Source organism: Procambarus clarkii, chromosome 20, assembly GCF_040958095.1.
Source record: "Procambarus clarkii isolate CNS0578487 chromosome 20, FALCON_Pclarkii_2.0, whole genome shotgun sequence".
Taxonomy (NCBI): domain Eukaryota; kingdom Metazoa; phylum Arthropoda; class Malacostraca; order Decapoda; family Cambaridae; genus Procambarus; species Procambarus clarkii.
In genome coordinates, this window is record NC_091169.1 from 32,013,257 (window position 1) to 32,033,742 (window position 20,486).

Genomic DNA, 20,486 nt, shown 5'->3' on the forward strand with positions numbered 1-20,486 from the left:
CCGATTTGCCTAATAAGCCAAGTTTTCATGAATTAATATATTTTTTCTAATTTTTTTCTTATGAAATGATAAAGCTCCTCATTTCATTATGAATGAGGTCAATTTTTTGTTATTGGAGTAAAAATTAACGTAGATATATGACCGAACCTAACCAACCCTACCTAACCTAACCTAACCTATCTTTATAGGTTAGGTTAGGTTAGATAGCCGAAAAAGTTAGGTTAGGTTAGGTTAGGTAGGTTAGGTAGGCGAAAAACAATTAATTCATGAAAACTTGGCTTATTAGGCAAATCGGGCTTTGAATAGTAGGCCGAAAAGTGCGTTCTGGCTACTAGGTACGACATTTATATATATATATATATATATATATATATATATATATATATATATATATATATATATATATATATATATATATATATATATATATATATATGTCGTACCTAATAGCCAGAACGCGCTTCTCAGCCTACTATTCAAGGCCCGATTTGCCTAATAAGCCAAGTTTTCATGAATTAATGTTTTTTCGTCTACCTAACCTACCTAACCTAACCTAACCTAGCTTTTTTTGGCTACCTAACCTAACCTTACCTATAAATATAGGTTAGGTTAGGTTAGGTAGGGTTGGTTAGGTTCGGTCATATATCTACGTTAATTTTAACTCCAATAATAAAAAATTGACCTCATACATAGAGAAAAGGGTTGCTTTATCATTTCGTAAGAAAAAAATTATAGTAAATATATTAATTCAGGAAAACTTGGCTTATTAGGCAAATCGGGCCTTGAATAGTAGGCTGAGAAGTGAGTTCTGGCTACTAGGTACGACATATATATATATATATATATATTATATATATATATATATATAATATTTAGGGGTACCACCACTGGTTTAATTAAAGGGACCCACATCCTCGAAGAAGAAAATAAATAGTGTTCAGAGAAGACCTTGTGGATTCTCACTGAATACTTTAATCTTTTCTTCTCCTACCACCCCTATTATTTTTTTTTTATTTGATTTTATTGCAATGCTACAGTTTACAGAAAACACACACTTATATAACAATATACCAATCAGTGTTCGAAGACTTCGTCCATTTACTCGGGGGTCGGGTGCGTACCCAAGATACAGCACGCATTTCCCCTCTGAACAGCGACACTGAGGCGCTGGAACATAAAACTGGCCGCTCTTGGGTCTCTAGTCTTCCCAATGAGTTCCTCGCCCAGCTCCTTCAGGAACTTAAGTGCACATTTACCCCAGGCGCCCAGAGTCTCAGAGCCTATTGGCACGAACCTGTAACAACGTTCTAGGTCCCTGTACTTGTTAGTTTTCTGGGTCTCCTTGAAGGTGGCCGCCCCGCCTCCCTCAGCTGCGCTGTAAGGTAGATAGGTATCAGCCAATGTGGATGCACACGTGTAGTCCCACACGACCTGTTTACCTTCCCGGCACGGCTGCTGGGTGACTCCATCTGGGCGTTTTTGGCTGTTGTCAGGTCTGCACAACTGAGGTTCCCTTTGTGCTGGACACCCAGCTGTAGCCAAACTTCTCTTGATGATGTCATTGACTGCTTCATGTCTGGCAATCTTTCCCTGTGTCTTACGACAGATGAGACCATGGCTGCCGTATTGGTCTGCCCGTGCATGGCCGCATATACACCGGTGCTCGGTGGAGATAGGGGCGGCAAGGCGCAGGGCAACACCAATACTTAGGATCCGATGGTCCAGGCGGGTGCCCAAGGCGGAATTAGGGACGAAAATCGGGCCTTGCATATTAGGCCGAGGACGACGTTCTGGCTACTAGGTACTATATATATATATATATATATATATATATATATATATATATATATATATATATATATATATATATATATATATATATATATATATATATATATATATATATATATATATATATATATATATGTCGTACCTAGTAGCCAGAACGCACTTCTCAGCCTACTATGCAAGGCCCGATTTGCCTAATAAGCCAAGTTTTCATGAATTAATATATTTTCTCTAATTTTTTGCTAATGAAATGATAAAGCTACCCATTTCATTATGTATGAGGTCAATTTTTTTTATTGGAGTTAAAATTAACGTAGATATATGACCGAACCTAACCAACCCTACCTAACCTAACCTAACCTATCTTTATAGGTTAGGTTAGGTTAGGTAGCAGAAAAAGGTAGGTTAGGTTAGGTTAGGTAGTGGGAAACCAATTAATTCATGAAAACTTGGCTTATTAGGCAAATCGGGCCTTGCATAGTAGGCTGAGAAGTGCGTTCTGGCTACTAGGTACGACATATATATATATATATATATATATATATATATATATATATATATATATATATATATATATATATGTATATATATATATATATATATATATATATATATATATATATATATATATATATATATATATATGAATGAAAACTCACACCCCAGAAGTGACTCGAACCCATACTCCCAGAAGCAACGCAACTGGTAACTACAGGGCGCCTTAATCCGCTTGACCATCACGGCCGTCAAAAGGAAGTGATAGCCGAGGCTATTTGAGCCACTTCCCCGACGGCAACTCGGATGGTAATCTTGGGCATAGCATTTCACCAAATCACCTCATTCTTTGGGGCACACGTGAGGAACACAAATGCGAACAAGCCTGAATGGTCCCCAGGACTATATGCGAATGAAAACTCACACCCCAGAAGTGACTCGAACCCATACTCCCAGAAGCAACGCAACTGGTAACTACAGGGCGCCTTAATCCGCTTGACCATCACGGCCGTCAAAAGGAAGTGATAGCCGAGGCTATTGGAGCCACTTCCCCGACGGCAACTCGGATGGTAATCTTGGGCATAGCATTTCACCAAATCACCTCATTCTTTGGGGCACACGTGAGGAACACAAATGCGAACAAGCCTGAATGGTCCCCAGGACTATATGCGAATGAAAACTCACACCCCAGAAGTGACTCGAACCCATACTCCCAGAAGCAACGCAACTGGTAACTACAGGGCGCCTTAATCCGCTTGACCCCGAGTTGCCGTCGGGGAAGTGGCTCAAATAGCCTCGGCTATCACTTCCTTTTGACGGCCGTGATGGTCAAGCGGATTAAGGCGCCCTGTAGTTACCAGTTGCGTTGCTTCTGGGAGTATGGGTTCGAGTCACTTCTGGGGTGTGAGTTTTCATTCGCATATAGTCCTGGGGACCATTCAGGCTTGTTCGCATTTGTGTTCCTCACGTGTGCCCCAAAGAATGAGGTGATTTGGTGAAATGCTATGCCCAAGATTACCATCCGAGTTGCCGTCGGGGAAGTGGCTCAAATAGCCTCGGCTATCACTTCCTTTTGACGGCCGTGATGGTCAAGCGGATTAAGGCGCCCTGTAGTTACCAGTTGCGTTGCTTCTGGGAGTATGGGTTCGAGTCACTTCTGGGGTGTGAGTTTTCATTCGCATATAGTCCTGGGGACCATTCAGGCTTGTTCGCATTTGTGTTCCTCACGTGTGCCCCAAAGAATGAGGTGATTTGGTGAAATGCTATGCCCAAGATTACCATCCGAGTTGCCGTCGGGGAAGTGGCTCAAATAGCCTCGGCTATCACTTCCTTTTGACGGCCGTGATGGTCAAGCGGATTAAGGCGCCCTGTAGTTACCAGTTGCGTTGCTTCTGGGAGTATGGGTTCGAGTCACTTCTGGGGTGTGAGTTTTCATTCGCATATAGTCCTGGGGACCATTCAGGCTTGTTCGCATATATATATATATATATATATATATATATATATATATATATATATATATATATATATATATATATATATATATATATATATATATATATATATATATATATACCTAGTAGCCAGAACGCACTTCTCGGCCTACTATGCAAGGCCCGATTTGCCTAATAAGCCAAGTTTTCCTGAATTAATATATTTTCTGTAATTTTTTTCTTATGAATTGATAAAGCTACCCATTTCTTTATGTATGAGGTGAATTTTTTTTTATTGGAGTTAAAATTAACGTAGATATATGACCGAACCTAACCAACCCTACCTAACCTAACCTAACCTATCTTTATAGGTTAGGTTAGGTTAGGTAGCCGAAAAAGTTAGGTTAGGTTAGGTTAGGTAGGTTAGGTAGTCGAAAAACAATTAATTCCGGAAAACGTGGCTTATTAGGCAAATTGGGCCTTGCATAGTAGGCTGAGAAGTGCGTTCTGGCTACTAGGTACGACATATACATAAATATATACATATATATATACATATATATATATATATATATATATATATATATATATATATATATATATATATATATATATATATATAAATATATATATATATATATATAAATATATATATATATATATATATATATATATATATATATATATATATATATATATATATATATATATATATATATATATATATATATATATGTCGTACCTAGTAGCCAGAACGCACTTCTCGGCCTACTATGCAAGGCCTGATTTGCCTAATAAGCCAATTTTCCTGAATTATTATATTTTTTCAATTTTTTTTCTTATGAGATGATAAAGCTACGCATTTCATTATGTATGAGGTCAATATTTTTTTATTGAAGGTAAAATTAACGTAGATATATGACCAAACCTAACCAACCCTACCTAACCTAACCTAACCTATCTTTTTAGGTTAGGTTAGGTTAGGTAGCCGAAAAAGTTAGGTTAGGTTTGGTTAGGTAGGTTAGGTAGTCGAAAAAAAATTAATTCATGAAAACTTGGCTTATTAGGCAAATCGGGCCTTGCATAGTAGGCAGAGAAGTGCGTTCTGGCTATTAGGTACGACATATATATATATATATATATATATATATATATATATATATATATATATATATATATATATATATATATATATATGTATATATATATGTATATATTATATATATATATTGCCTATATATGTATATATAGGCAAATCGGGCCTTGCATAGTAGGCCGAGAAGTGCGTTCTGGCCACTAGGTACGACATATATATATATATATATATATATATATATATGTCGTACCTAGTAGCCAGAACTCACTTCTCAGCCTACTATTCAAGGCCCGATTTGCCTAATAAGCCAAGTTTTCATGAATTAATATATTTACTATAATTTTTTTCTTATGAAATGATAAAGCAACCCTTTTCTGTATGTATGAGGTCAATTTTTTTTTATTGGAGTTAAAATTAACGTAGATATATGACCGAACCTAACCAACCCTACCTAACCTAACCTAACCTATATTTATAGGTAAGGTTAGGTTAGGTAGCCAAAAAAAGCTAGGTTAGGTTAGGTTAGGTAGGTTAGGTAGACGAAAACACATTAATTCATGAAAACTTGGCTTATTAGGCAAATCGGGCCTTGAATAGTAGGCTGAGAAGTGCGTTCTGGCTATTAGGTACGACATATATATATATATATATATATATATATATATATATATATATATATATATATATATATATGTCGTACCTAGTAGCCAGAACTCACTTATCAGCCTACTATGCAAGGCCCAATTTGACTAATAAGCCAAGTTTTCATGAAATAATTGTTTTTTGACTACCTAACCTACCTAACCTAACCTAACCTAACTTTTTGGGTTACCTAACCTAACCTAACCTATAAAGATAGGTTAGGTTAGGTTAGGTAGGGTTGGTTAGGTTTGGTCATATATCTACGTTAATTTAAACTCCAATAAAAAAAATTGACCTCATACGTAATGAAATGGGTACATTTATCATTTCATAAGAAAAAAGTTAGAGAAAATATATTAATTCAGGAAAACTTGGCTTATTAGGCAAATCGGGCCTTGCATAGTTGGCTGACAAGTGCATTTTGGCTATTAGGTACGACATATATATATATATATATATATATATATATATATATATATATATATATATATATATATATATATATATATATACATATATATATATATATATATATATATATATATATATATATATATATATATATACATATATATATATATACATATATATATACTTATATATACAGATATATACATATATATATACTAGTGTATTTTGGTAGCAGTCTTTCCTGTAGACATATATTATTAAATATGACTTGACCTTTGCTTTCAATTTGGCTGTAGGGTCCTTCGTTACCCTTTGGAATTTAATTTGGTCAGAGATTAAAACAGTGGAAGAAGAGGGGCCGACGTGGCGAAGAGGCCCTTCTGTGAGAGAGTGTGTGACTCCTGTCTAATCTGCCCAGTTGAAGGAGTGGTTGGAGGTCGTGAAAGAAGAGTTGCTGACAATCTCCAGATTTATTATCCTTATGTTCAGTTTCCTGTATTGCTTATAAGTGTATGTGTGATCATGTAATTTGTGTCAGTAAATTCACACATTTTATCATTGTGTTTAAGTGTGCCTCCATTATTATATTTCTCTATGAGCATACACAAGGGTTATCATAGTTCCACCTAGGGAACGTCACGTTCTCTATAGAAGTTCTTATAGCCTGGAGAGTGGTAAAGCAGCACAGACCTATATAAAAGTGTACCCTAAGCCATCCAACCAGTATCAGAGCCTGAATGGTGGCAACAAGCAACGTAGTGGCTGGAGATAGGTAAAGCCACCCAGACTTTTATGGGAGAGTACCCTGGGCTGACAGTCCAGTGGCAGAACGAGGGAGTAGCAACGCTCTGGCAACAAATAGTATAGAATACACCCACTGAACTGCATCACTGGGGTGCAGATATACTAACCCAGCTGGCGACCTTGTTAAGAAGAAGATAAGGAAGGCAGGCAGGAAACGAGTTCCTGCAACCTTTTTGTCTGGCAGGCAAGACTCAGGGAAGTTATTGTTATAAGGTAAGCCTGAGTCTTCCCTCACTTCTCCACGGGTCCAGGCCGGAACTGTTAACAGCAGTTTCCCCGTGGTTGACTGAAGGGCTCCCAAGGTGAATCAGTGGCACCCCACCCCCCTCTAGTGTTGGGAGCAAAGACCTGCAGTGGTAGGCTTTGCTGCTCCTCCCCTGTGGGACCAAGGAGACTCCTGTGAATCCCGGGAGTCGGAGGGGTTGAATATTCTGCCTTCTGAGCCCCTAGCAGCCGATTGCTAGCGGAACCCTAGCCCAACCCCCGTGAAACTTATTACATTTTCAAAGACTTTAGTTTACACACACGCATCTATAACCTGCAAACACTAAACAGAGTTTAAACAGCTTTCATTTTATTCCTGCATTTGGGTGAGGTGATATGTTACAACAGTTTTGGATGAGGTGAAAACTGTCACGTTATGTCCAGACCAAGTGAGATGGCCCGGAAAGTGGAGTTGGAGATCCTGTTGGACGACATAACCGACCTCTAGACACAAAAGAAGGTCACCTCCAAGGACACCTTACAAGCAGAACTTATTGCAGAAGGAGGAAAGAATCGAGGCAACTACAGAAGCACCATACTGTCCCTCGAGCTCAAAGCGGCAGCTAAGAGCCTTCGTGACAACAAGGAGATAGTCATCAGGAGAGGTGACAAGTCGCCAATATACGTCATTCTTAAAAAAGACGAATATCTGGCGAAAATGAACCTCATACTCTCTGACCAAATTAAATTCCAAAGGGTAACGAAGGACACTACAGCCAAATTGAAAGCAAAGGTCAACAAATTGATCGAAACTGTGAACGCCAAGAAATCCGGACTCCACCTGCCAAAGATTATTGGGGAATACAAACCTGGATACGCGTATAGAAATGTAAAGACACACAAGCCTGGAAACCCACTTCAGCCAGTCATCAGCCAAATACCCCACCCACGTACAGACTGGCGAAGCGACTCAACGGCTTGCTGACTCCTTATGCCCCTTGCACCTTCAGCCTGAAGTCTCCAAAGGAATTTGTTGACTTACTGTGGGGAACACGGGCCACAGGGATAAGAGCCTCGATGGACGTAGAATCACTGTTTACCAACGTACCTGTGGATGAAACAATCGGGATGATAGCGGACAGAGTGTATCGTGATCCGGCCTGTACTCCCCTTGACATACCAGAAAACATTCTAAGGAAACTACTCCAAGCTTGTACTAAAGAGGCACCCTTCTTGAGCCCGGATGGGTACATGTATAAGCAAGTAGATGGGGTCGCCATGGGTTCGCCCCTAGATGTCCTGTTTGCGAACTTGTACATGGGTACCATCGAACAGAAGATCTTAGTCGACATGAACTTGAATCCGGCCATATACTGCAGGTATGTTGACAACATTTTTACACAGGTACCTGATGTCAGACATCTGCAGGAGCTGAAGGAGGCATTTGAGCGGAATTCTGTGTTGCGTTTCACTTACAAGATGAAGAAGGATGGGAAGCTGTCCTTTCTAGATGTAACAGTCATGGAAAGGAGCGGAGGTTTCCACGCTGCAGTCTACACTAAAGAAACAAACATAGGAATGTGCCTCAATGCCAACAGTGACTGCCCAGACAGGTACAAGAGGAGTGTTGTTAACGCTTATGTCGACCGTGCTCTCAGCCACAGCTCAGGATGGAAGCAAGTCGATGAAGAACTCTGTAGGGTAAGGCAGGTCCTAGTCAACAACGGCTTCTCCAATTGTTTCGTTGAAGACATCATAAGAAGGAAGGTGAAACGCCATGCAACCTCTGAAGAGACAACTAACACAACACCTGTACCCCTATTAGACTATTTTACAGGAACTTCTTTCCCACAGCTCATAAAACGAAGGAAAGGGTCCTGAAAGATATTGTTAATAGAAACGTTATTCCTACAGACAAAAATTAGAAGATACAATTGACGATTTACTATAAAACCAAGAAAACGGCCAACCTACTCATGAGAAACTCTCCAGACACAAAGCAGAACACTTTAAAAGAGACCAATGTCGTCTATGCCTTCAAATGCCCACTTGGGGACTGTAAGCCTCAAAGAACTCAGTATATAGGCAAGACAACAACATCTCTTTCCAGGCGATTAACGATGCATAAGCAACAGGGCTCCATTAAGGAACATATAATCTCTTCCCACAACCAGACCATCACCAGAGAAGTCTTAACAAAAAACACGGAAATCATTGATAGATACAGCGATTGCAGGCGGCTTGATATCTGCGAGGCACTACACATTAAGAAGTCAACACCAACAATCAACAGCCAATTAATGCACAACTATATTCTACCCACTTCAAGACTCCGCACCAATATAGAAGCATCAAGAAATATGGGCCAATACCCCCTTTGCAGTTACTTCCATTCTTCCCTTTAACTTACCCAATATTATACCCATTGTTTCGTGTCCCTTCTTGTGTTGAAAGTTTGTTTTCACCTCATCCAAAACTGTTGTAACATAACACCTTACCCAAATATAGGTTTAAAATGAAAGCTGTTTAAACTTTGTTTAGTGTTTGCAGGTTATAGTTGTGTGTGTGTAAACTAAAGTCTTTGAAAATGTGATAAGTTATCACGAAACGTGTTCAAGTGTCACGTCAGACTAGAAATAAAAATGAATTTTGGAGAATTGATTTTTCAATTATAATCGACAGTGAAAAGAAACATAAGAAATATTGAGAAAATTCGTGTTAGAATTATTAATCTTACTTTTTCGGTCATATTTAATAATATATATATATATATATATATATATATATATATATATATATATATATATATATATATATATATATATATATATATATATATATATATATATATATATTATTAAATATGACCGAAAAAGTAAGATTAATAATTCTAACACGAATTTTCTCAATCTTTCGTACATTACGCTTCACTGTTGGAGGTAAATAAAAAATCACTTCTCCAAAATTCATTTTTATTTCTAGTCTGACACGACACGGGCGCGTTTCGTAAAACTTATTACATTTTCAAAGACTTCACAAATACACAACTGATTAGAACGTATCTCTGATTTTATATCTACATTTGAGTGAGGTGGGAAGGGTGATGTGGCATTAACACAAGACAGAACAGGAGGGGATATTAATAGGGTATTAAAAGTATCAACACAAGACAGAACAGAAACAATGGGTATTGAATAGAAGTGTTTGTAGAAAGCCTATTGGTCCATATTTCTTGATGCTTCTATATTGGAGCGGAGTCTTGAGGTGGGTAGAATATAGTTGTGCAATAATTGGCTGTTGATTGCTGGTGTTGACTTCTTGATGTGTAGTGCCTCGCAAACGTCAAGCCGCCTGCTATCGCTGTATCTATCGATGATTTCTGTGTTGTTTACTAGGATTTCTCTGGCGATGGTTTGGTTATGGGAAGAGATTATATGTTCCTTAATGGAGCCCTGTTGCTTATGCATCGTTAAACGCCTAGAAAGAGATGTTGTTGTCTTGCCTATATACTGGGTTTTTTGGAGCTTACAGTCCCCAAGTGGGCATTTGAAGGCATAGACGACATTAGTCTCTTTTAAAGCGTTCTGTTTTGTGTCTGGAGAGTTTCTCATGAGTAGGCTGGCCGTTTTTCTGGTTTTATAGTAAATCGTCAGTTGTATCCTCTGATTTTTGTCTGTAGGGATAACGTTTCTATTAACAATATCTTTCAGGACCCTTTCCTCCGTTTTATGAGCTGTGGAAAAGAAGTTCCTGTAAAATAGTCTAATAGGGGGTATAGGTGTTGTGTTAGTTGTCTCTTCAGAGGTTGCATGGCTTTTCACTTTCCTTCTTATGATGTCTTCGACGAAACCATTGGAGAAGCCGTTATTGACTAGGACCTGCCTTACCCTACAGAGTTCTTCGTCGACTTGCTTCCATTCTGAGCTGTGGCTGAGAGCACGGTCGACGTATGCGTTAACAACACTCCTCTTGTACCTGTCAGGGCAATCGCTGTTGGCATTTAGGCACATTCCTATGTTTGTTTCCTTAGTGTAGACTGCAGTGTGGAAACCTCCGCCCTTTTCCATGACTGTTACATCTAGAAAAGGCAGCTTCCCATCCTTTTCCATCTCGTAAGTGAAACGCAGCACGGAACTCTGCTCAAATGCCTCCTTCAGCTTCTGCAGATGTCTGACATCAGGTACCTGTGTAAAAATGTCGTAAACATACCTGCAGTATATGGCCGGTTTCAAGTTCATGTCGACTAAGACTTTTTGCTCGATGGTACCCATGTAGAAGTTTGCAAACAGGACACCTAGGGGAGAACCCATGGCGACCCCATCTACTTGCTTATACATGTGCCCATCCGGGCTCAAGAAGGGTGCCTCTTTAGGTTTCCACACTGCAGTCTACACTAAGGAAACAAACATAGGAATGTGCCTAAATGCCAACAGCGACTGCCCTGACAGGTACAAGAGGAGTGTTGTTAACGCATACGTCGACCGTGCTCTCAGCCACAGCTCAGAATGGAAGCAAGTCGACGAAGAACTCTGTAGGGTAAGGCAGGTCCTAGTCAATAACGGCTTCTCCAATGGTTTCATCGAAGACATCATAAGAAGGAAAGTGAAAAGCCATGCAACCTCTGAAGAGACAACTAACACAACACCTATACCCCCTATTAGACTATTTTACAGGAACTTCTTTTCCACAGCTCATAAAACGGAGGAAAGGGTCCTGAAAGATATTGTTAATAGAAACATTATCCCTACAGACAAAAATCAGAGGATACAACTGACGATTTACTATAAAACCAGAAAAACGGCCAGCCTACTCATGAGAAACTCTCCAGACACAAAACAGAACGCTTTAAAAGAGACTAATGTCGTCTATGCCTTCAAATGCCCACTTGGGGACTGTAAGCTCCAAAAAACCCAGTATATAGGCAAGACAACAACATCTCTTTCTAGGCGTTTAACGATGCATAAGCAACAGGGCTCCATTAAGGAACATATAATCTCTTCCCATAACCAAACCATCGCCAGAGAAATCTTAGTAAACAACACAGAAATCATCGATAGATACAGCGATAGCAGGCGGCTTGACGTTTGCGAGGCACTACACATCAAGAAGTCAACACCAGCAATCAACAGCCAATTATTGCACAACTATATTCTACCCACCTCAAGACTCCGCTCCAATATAGAAGCATCAAGAAATATGGACCAATAGGCTTTCTACAAACACTTCTATTCAATACCCATTGTTTCTGTTCTGTCTTGTGTTGATACTTTTAATACCCTATTAATATCCCCTCCTGTTCTGTCTTGTGTTAATGCCACATCACCCTTCCCACCTCACTCAAATGTAGATATAAAATCAGAGATACGTTCTAATCAGTTGTGTATTTGTGAAGTCTTTGAAAATGTAATAAGTTTTACGAAACGCGCCCGTGTCGCGTCAGACTAGAAATAAAAATGAATTTTGGAGAAGTGATTTTTTATTTACCTCCAACAGTGAAGCGTAATGTACGAAAGATTGAGAAAATTCGTGTTAGAATTATTAATCTTACTTTTTCGGTCATATTTAATAATATATGTCTACAGGAAAGACTGCTACCAAAATATACTAATATATATATATATATATATATAAATATGGAAGGGAGTACCACCTCTAGCTGGAAGAAGGGGGACCCATAGCCTCGGAGGAAACCACGCATAACGCATAAGAGGGAATGTTTGGATCCTCTCCAATACAGTTTCTGTGTGCTTTTCTCCTACCACCCCCTTCCTTTTTTATTTTTTGTGCTTTATTATGCATTTGATGGTTACAAGATATACATGGGTTGATACAGAAATAATAATGCAAAAAGGTGCTTAAAGGTTATGGATCTCTTGAAAAACACAACAATGGGAAACATTGATGAATGTCACAGACGGGTTCGATCATTGTTGCAAGTCAAACACTTCTTCGAATTCCTCTGAAGTTGGACCAGTGCCCAAGACGCAACAGGCATTTCCCCTCTGAATCGCAACACTTAGGCGCTGGAACAAGAAACTTTTTGCTCTCTGGTCTTTTGTAGCGCTGATCAATTTGTCCCCCAATTCCTTCAGGAACTTTAATTCAATGCACATTTTCCCCACGAACCGAGGGTTTCCGAGCCGATCGGAACAAAGCTGTAGCAGTGTGCTAGACCTCTGTATTTAATAATTTTCTGCGATTCCCTGAAAGAAGCAGCACCACCGCTTTCACGTGTGCTGTAGTGGAGGTAGGTACTAGCCAGTGTGGCAGCGCACGTGTAGTCCCACACCACTTGCTTACCATCCTTCCAAGGTAGCAAGGTGACCCCATCAGGGCGCTTCTGAGGGTCGTTAGGTCTGGATAAGTGTGGTTCTCTTTGTGCCGGGCAGCGGGCTGTGGCGAGGCTCCTCTTGATGATGTCGTTGACTTCTTCATGTCTTGCAATTTTACCCTGTGATTTACGACATACCAGACCATGACGACCATATTGGTCTGCCATCGCAGTTCCGCAGATGCACCTATGTTCGGTGGGGATGGGGGCGGCAAGGCGAAGGGCAACTCCAATGCGGAGAGCGTCATGACTGAGGCGAGTTCCCAGGGCTGCATTGGGCACAGCAAATAAAAAATCCCAGGCGTGGGGTGCTGTTACTGCTAGGAGGCGGGCTTTGTTTTCAGCATCAGCGTTGTCAATCATTGCTGAGACAGTCTTTTCCATTATGGGGCTATCCCAGTGGGCCTGCTTGTGGTCTTTTGGGACTTGTGGTCGGGGTTGAGGGTGTGCAATGGTGTCCCATTGTCTGGCTGCTTCGATGAACGTTTGATCATGAGTTCCCGCTGTCTCTCTCATACGCTCTGGTAGGATCTGCCCTACCAATTCGTTGGCTGCTGTACATGAGGATAAGAATGCTGGAAGTGCTACCTCAGTTGCCTTTCGTATGCCTATCCCTCCAAATCTCACTGGTAGTGTTGCTTGGTCCCACTGACTGTCATCTAAATCTAGGTTGAGCGCCTTCCTGAATATTGACCTGAGGAGCTCATCATATTGATTTAGAAGTGGGTTGCCAAAAGTTGGTGCACACCTTAAGAAGTATGTTAGCCTGGACAAGGTAAGGCACTTTGTGAGAAGATAGAGGGCATCGTGGGAGTCCAAATCCCCAATTCTCTCTTCCATCCTCTTTAGGTCTCTAAACTTTTCGTCAAGGACTGCAGCAATGGCATTGTGGCCCAGAGGTGCTCCGAGTAGTGTGCTGTCGGTAGGTTTAACGACTGAGGCTTCTGGTAGAACTGATTTCACTGCTCTAATGATTGCTTCACTGGATGCAATAATTTCGCACTTGGAGGGGTTAAGAACGAGACCCATGGACTCCCCCCGTGTCTTCACCAGCTGTAGGTCTTCTAGCAGGGAATCTTGTGTGCCTGCCAGAGTGCCATCATCCAGGAACCAGATGTTGAGCTCGCTGGACAGTCTGGTTGTAATTTCTCGAACCGCTATGCAAAAGAGGAACGGTGCAAGTGGGTCACCCTGTTGAATTCCCTCTGCTGAGGTGACTTCATGTTTGCCAAACAGGAGGGTTGAGTCTTTGCTGTAGCCTGCTGACACAAACGGGAGAATGCTTGGGCAATGTTCCTGGACTGCAGTGAGGATTGCTTCCCTTTTGACCGAGTTGAAAGCGTTTTTAAAATCTAATTTTACTACTGCCTGGTCTTCAGTAAGAGAGCTAATGTAGGCTCGTGCAGCATGAGCCGCTGCTTCACAGCCTTGGGGGACTCCAAACCCCAGCTGGTTGGGTTGCAGCATGGTGGCTGCTTCCATTCGGATACTTCTGACAGCAGCCCTTGCAACTAGGCGGCGAAGGGTATTACCAACGGCAATGGGTCTGATCCCTCCCCCCTTCTTTTTCAGGGCACATAGGGATGCACCAAAGAAGAATGGTTTGATTTCATCAGGGATTAACCCGGCGAGGCAGTTGTTGACAAACGTTGTGATTTCTGTCAGGAGCGCTTCTGCAGCTGGGCCAAGAACAGGGTTCACCATTTCCTTCACATGTTGAGGTCTTACCCCTGTGTAGCCTCCTGAGGAGCCCGGGGGAAATGAAACGATAGCTTTATAAACCTCTGACTCCCGGAGGACGAGAGGTTCCTGGTTAGGGGCGAGCCTGACCTGTGGGGGAGGTTCACCTACGGCCCTGAGGGGGTGTTTTTCTCTCAGTGCTTGGGCTGTGGTTTCATCCCTGGGCAAAATTTTGTCCTCACTTGTGATCAACCTGAGTGCCCCGACTGTATTGCCCTCTTCAATTTTCTTGCTGACTAGGGTACCTAATTTTCTGTTGTCGCTGATTGTCGTACTTGGTCTGCCTCGGCGGTGTTTGGTGTGTTTGGGGAGGCGGACTAGGTTGTCAGCCCTAGGAAAATCCCTAATTGTTTTATTGACGGATGAGGCCAGTGTCTTGCCTCCTCTGTCTGGTACACCTAAGCATGCATTGCCAAAAAGTAACAGATTGTGCCAGGCTTTGATGGTATCAGGTGCATCAAGGTTATTTGACCCTCTGTTGACTTTTGCGATGAGGTCCATGTATTTCCCTGCAGCAAATGGGCGAGAGGCCTTTGGGATGTGGGTGAGTGTCCTGGTTGACGTTGCTTTAATTGCCTCTAGCAGGTCGTCTGTTGCAATGTAATCTGTTGCGATTTGTACTGGTGCAACAGGCTCCTGAGTGCTGCCTCCTCCCACGGGAGGCCTCCCTGACCCAGGACAGTCACCATGCTGGCGTATGACTCTAGAGACCGAGTTGATGCTGATGTTGCTCCCACAAGCACTGCATGTGCCTCTCCTTTGATTGGCTTCGGGAGGGGTGAGCTGGCTGGTAGCGGCTTCTTCTGCCATCCCCTTAGGTAAGGTGAATGTCACCTTGCACTGGAGTATTTGTCTCTCCCTCCTGGCTGGGGGGGAAGAGGTTGTCCCCTATACTATGCGTCATGTCTGGGCAGATGTCTGGGGTGGGTGGGCTCGTGGAGGTGGTGGGTGGGGGGTTGGGAGGCTGCGCTGGCCCGGTCTGGGAGGGGGGCCGGGGAGGGGAAGGCGCGACCACCTGATCGTGGGAGGTGGGGGCGGGGGAGCGGAAGACACTGCCCCACACGGAGGAAGGGGGGGGGAGACACTACACAAGTGGAGCGGGCGAGCGAGAGACACTACACTCACTGGGGGGGAGGCACTACACTCAGGGGGTGGGGGAAGGGTTGATGTGGCACGTAACACTTGGATAATTTCCTTTTGTCACTAAACACTGGTGAATGTGTCCTGGCTCACTGGGTGTGGTACTCTCAGAACGATACTCACAATTGTCCAGTCACCACAGGACTGGACTCAACTTATCTTTTTCAAGCACTTATTGGCACACTGGTGACCCAGTCTCAATTTATATATAGACCCAATATATATATAGACCCAATTATATATATAATTATATATATATATATATATATATATATATATATATATATATATATATATATATATATATATATATATATATATATATATATATATTGGATGCATATTCTGTGTTGATTATTTCCTTGTGAAGAGATTCTATTCCATTGACTAATGCTCTTGCATCTTGTTTAATTAAAACAGGATTTCTTCTAATGTAATATTCGTTTCAGGAGAAGAAAAAGAAATAACTGTAGAATTTGTTACACTTATTATATTTTTACACAACGTTTCGAACCCACATGGTTGATTCTCATGTGATGGAACAGTACAGAGCATATTTGATTCATACCACTGAGAGGTCAGGTGCTGACAAATACAAATGCAGGAAGAATAAGGCGTAAAGGAGTGAATACTCCATTTTTACACCTGAGTAAGGTGTAAAAGTGTGAAGAGAAAGGTGATAAAAAGGGTTCAAAGCACATTCAAAGATAAATTAGGTGTAATAGGCGTGGCATGTTGAACAGTGTCTTCTATGTTGACATCTTGTTGCAACCCGCTCTCGCACAAGACATCACATATGACTTACTGCATATAGTCAATATTTGGCTTATGAATAAGTACATATGTGGTATATTCAGTTATATTTTTTTTCAAAGCACTAACTCTTTATTTCGATTTGCTATACACAAGTTTTATATATTAGCAATTTATTTTTCACTTTTATTAAACATTAAAGATTTTATACAAAATTTGCCAATGTCTTGAGTTACTTTACAATTTATCTTGTAATATCAATTACAATTTACAATACTTGTAATATCAATATAGGTATAGGTTAAGTACTAATTGTAATTCAGAAGCAATAAAATGCTTAACATACTAAGAAGGTTAGGTTAGGGTCGTGGTTTCTATTCAGCTTTTCAGGTAAACTCAAATACTCACAATAAATTAGTATATCACATATGTACATATTCATAAGCAAAATATTGACTATAAGCATGTGCGAGAACGGGTTGCATGGTGAGTAGAGTGAATAGCTCCATAATTTAGGTATTTGTTGTGGGTTATTCTATTTCTATGTGGATTGCTGCAAGAATTTGTAATCTTTCGACATCTTGGATTTTGTCTATTATACAAGTGTTTATATTTAACATTTCTCCTATTAGGGTGATGTCAAGGGCTTGCCTCATGTGATTTTTAGGGGCGCCTGATTGAAGTTGACAGGTCAAACGCCTTGTCAGCTTAGTCAACGTCATACCTATGTACTTAAATTGAAGGCTACATCCTTCGTGGGGGGCAAGTGTACATATACTACGTTTGACTGCTGTAAAGAGTTCTCCGTCGGCTTCGGGCTGTTTTTAATAAGGAGGTCGGTAGTCTTCTTTGCTCTATGAAATATAAAAATATAGACCTGATCATATTAGTGAGGTTGATAAATGGTTGGTCACATTTATCAGGAGCGGTCGATAAATGAACGAAACATGTTAGGAGACTATGAGGTATTATCGAATGAAAAAATAAAACACCCCTTGGGCTAGAGACGACCATAACTTTTTGTTAAAAACATCCAATGGACAATGACCGTGCGTCGGAAAAAAACATAACGCTCTGTCATTGTTTTCTGATTTTCACTACTGTCTGATTTTCACTACTGTCAAGCTCATGAGAGTGGCGTGGAGGAAGTGTCAAGCTCATGAGAGTGGCGTGGAGGAAGTGTCAAGCTCATGAGAGTGGCGTGGAGGAAGTGTCAAGCTCATGAGAGTGGCGTGGAGGTAGTGTCAAGCTCATGAGAGTGGCGTGGAGGAAGTGTCAAGCTCATGAGAGTGGCGTGGAGGAAGTGTCAAGCTCATAAGAGTGGCGTGGAGGAAGTGTCAAGCTCATGAGAGTGGCGTGGAGGTAGTGTCAAGCTCATGAGAGTGGCGTGGAGGAAGTGTCAAGCTCATGAGAGTGGCGTGAAGGAAGTGTCAAGCTCATGAGAGTGGCGTGGAGGTAGTGTCAAGCTCATGAGAGTGGCGTGGAGGTAGTGTCAAGCTCATGAGAGTGGCGTGGAGGTAGTGTCAAGCTCATGAGAGTGGCGTGGAGGTAGTGTCAAGCCTCTGAGAGTGTGCAGCTAGTTACAATTGCTTGACGGAGGTGAGGATAAATTAGACCTACCCTGCGGCCCCCCCCCCCCCCCCTCCTGTAACACATGCTCGTGGTAACACTTGCATGTTTTAAAACAACCTCCAAAATACCGACTACAACGATTATGTTGACAAAATGCGTCTATTTTACTTTGGTAAAAAGATGATTTAAAGTTTAGTATAACTAGATAAAAGTCATAATTTTGTGTCCTTGAGTCTCTGGCTTTTGATTTCGGAGTTATTATTGCTGGCAAGGCTTATCCTACAATGTTGCTTTGGTTGAGTGGCAGGAGCTACGTTTTTTAATACAGCGGGAAACTTCTTCAGTGATATTTGTTATTTATTTCGTTCATGTTACCAAGCTAGTCTAGAAGACGACGTCTGCAGGAAAAGAGAAGAGAACCTGTTGCCAGTTCCAGTAGTGCCACGACCACCGCAACACACAGACCCGCTCCGAGCACCAAGAACACTCCCTGCACCACAAACAGATGTATTAGTAACACAAAAGGATAAGCTCATATTTATTGACTTAGCTAGTAAGATTCTGTCGAATGATCACTGTGGAGGTAAGTTAAAATTAATTAAGCGATCTATGGGATATAAACGTGAATTTTAGTTAATTTGTCGCTGGAGGAGAAATATTATTTTGGTCAAAAAGTATCTGGTCTAACATTGTAAATTATAGTTAAATAGTCACTGTGAAAGAAAGGAAAGCTGTCCCTTGTACGAAGAAGTAACAAATATTTATTTATATCTGGGGCAGAAAGTTTAAATTTTGTTAAAGGGTCTTAAGCCAAAAAGTTAACTTTAATGAAGTGATCACTGAGACAAAAATGAGAGTTATGATCTTTTAAAACAAGCATCCAATTAACATTTTAATCCAAATACATAATTAGCAATTAGTTAATTATATGCAAAACTTTATCAATCAAGCCCTTCACATCGGGTTCTTGTTTGAGAACCAAACAATATTTTCTTATTATTATCATCCTCAATACGCTTCTTCCACTATTTGATCAGGTTATATATATATATATATATATATATATATATATATATATATATATATATATATATATATATATATATATATATATATATATATATATATATATATATAACCTGATATATATATCAGGTTATATATATATAACCTGATATATATATCAGGTTATTTCCTGTTTCATTTTTTCCTCCGTGGTCTGACATTGTCACATTCTTAATCACGTGTTTATTTTCGTGATATACACACACATATATATATATATATATATATATATATATATATATATATATATATATATATATATATATATATATATATATATATATATATATATATATATATCAGGTATATATATATATATATATATATATATATATATATATATATATATATATATATATATATCCTTATCCTACAATGTTAGGTAGGTAGGAGAAAAGCACACAGAAACTGTATTGGAGGGGATCTAAACATTCCCTCTAATGCGTTATGCGTGGTTTCCTCCGAGGCTATGGGTCCCCCTTCTTCCAGCTAGAGGTGGTACTCCCTTCCATATTTTATATATATATATATATATATATATATATATATATATATATATATATATATATATATATATATATATATATATATATATATATATATATATTATTAAATATGACCGAAAAAGTAAGATTAATAATTCTAACACGAATTTTCTCAATCTTTCGTACATTTCTTTTCACTGTTGGTGGTAATTCAAAAATCAATTCTCCAAAATTCATTTTTATTTCTAGTCTGACGCGACACTGAGCGCGTTTCGTAAAACTTATTACATTTTCAAAGACTTTAGTTAACACATACACAACTGAATAGAACTTACACATCGATTTTGTTTATATCTACATTTGAGTGAGGTGGTATTTAATAAGGTATTAATTTCATCAACACAAGCCAGAACATGAAACAATGGGTATTGAATAGAAGTGATTGTAGAAAGCCTATTGGTCCATATTTCTTGATGCTTCTATATTGGAGTGGAGTCTTGAGGTGGTTAGAATATAGTTGTGCATTA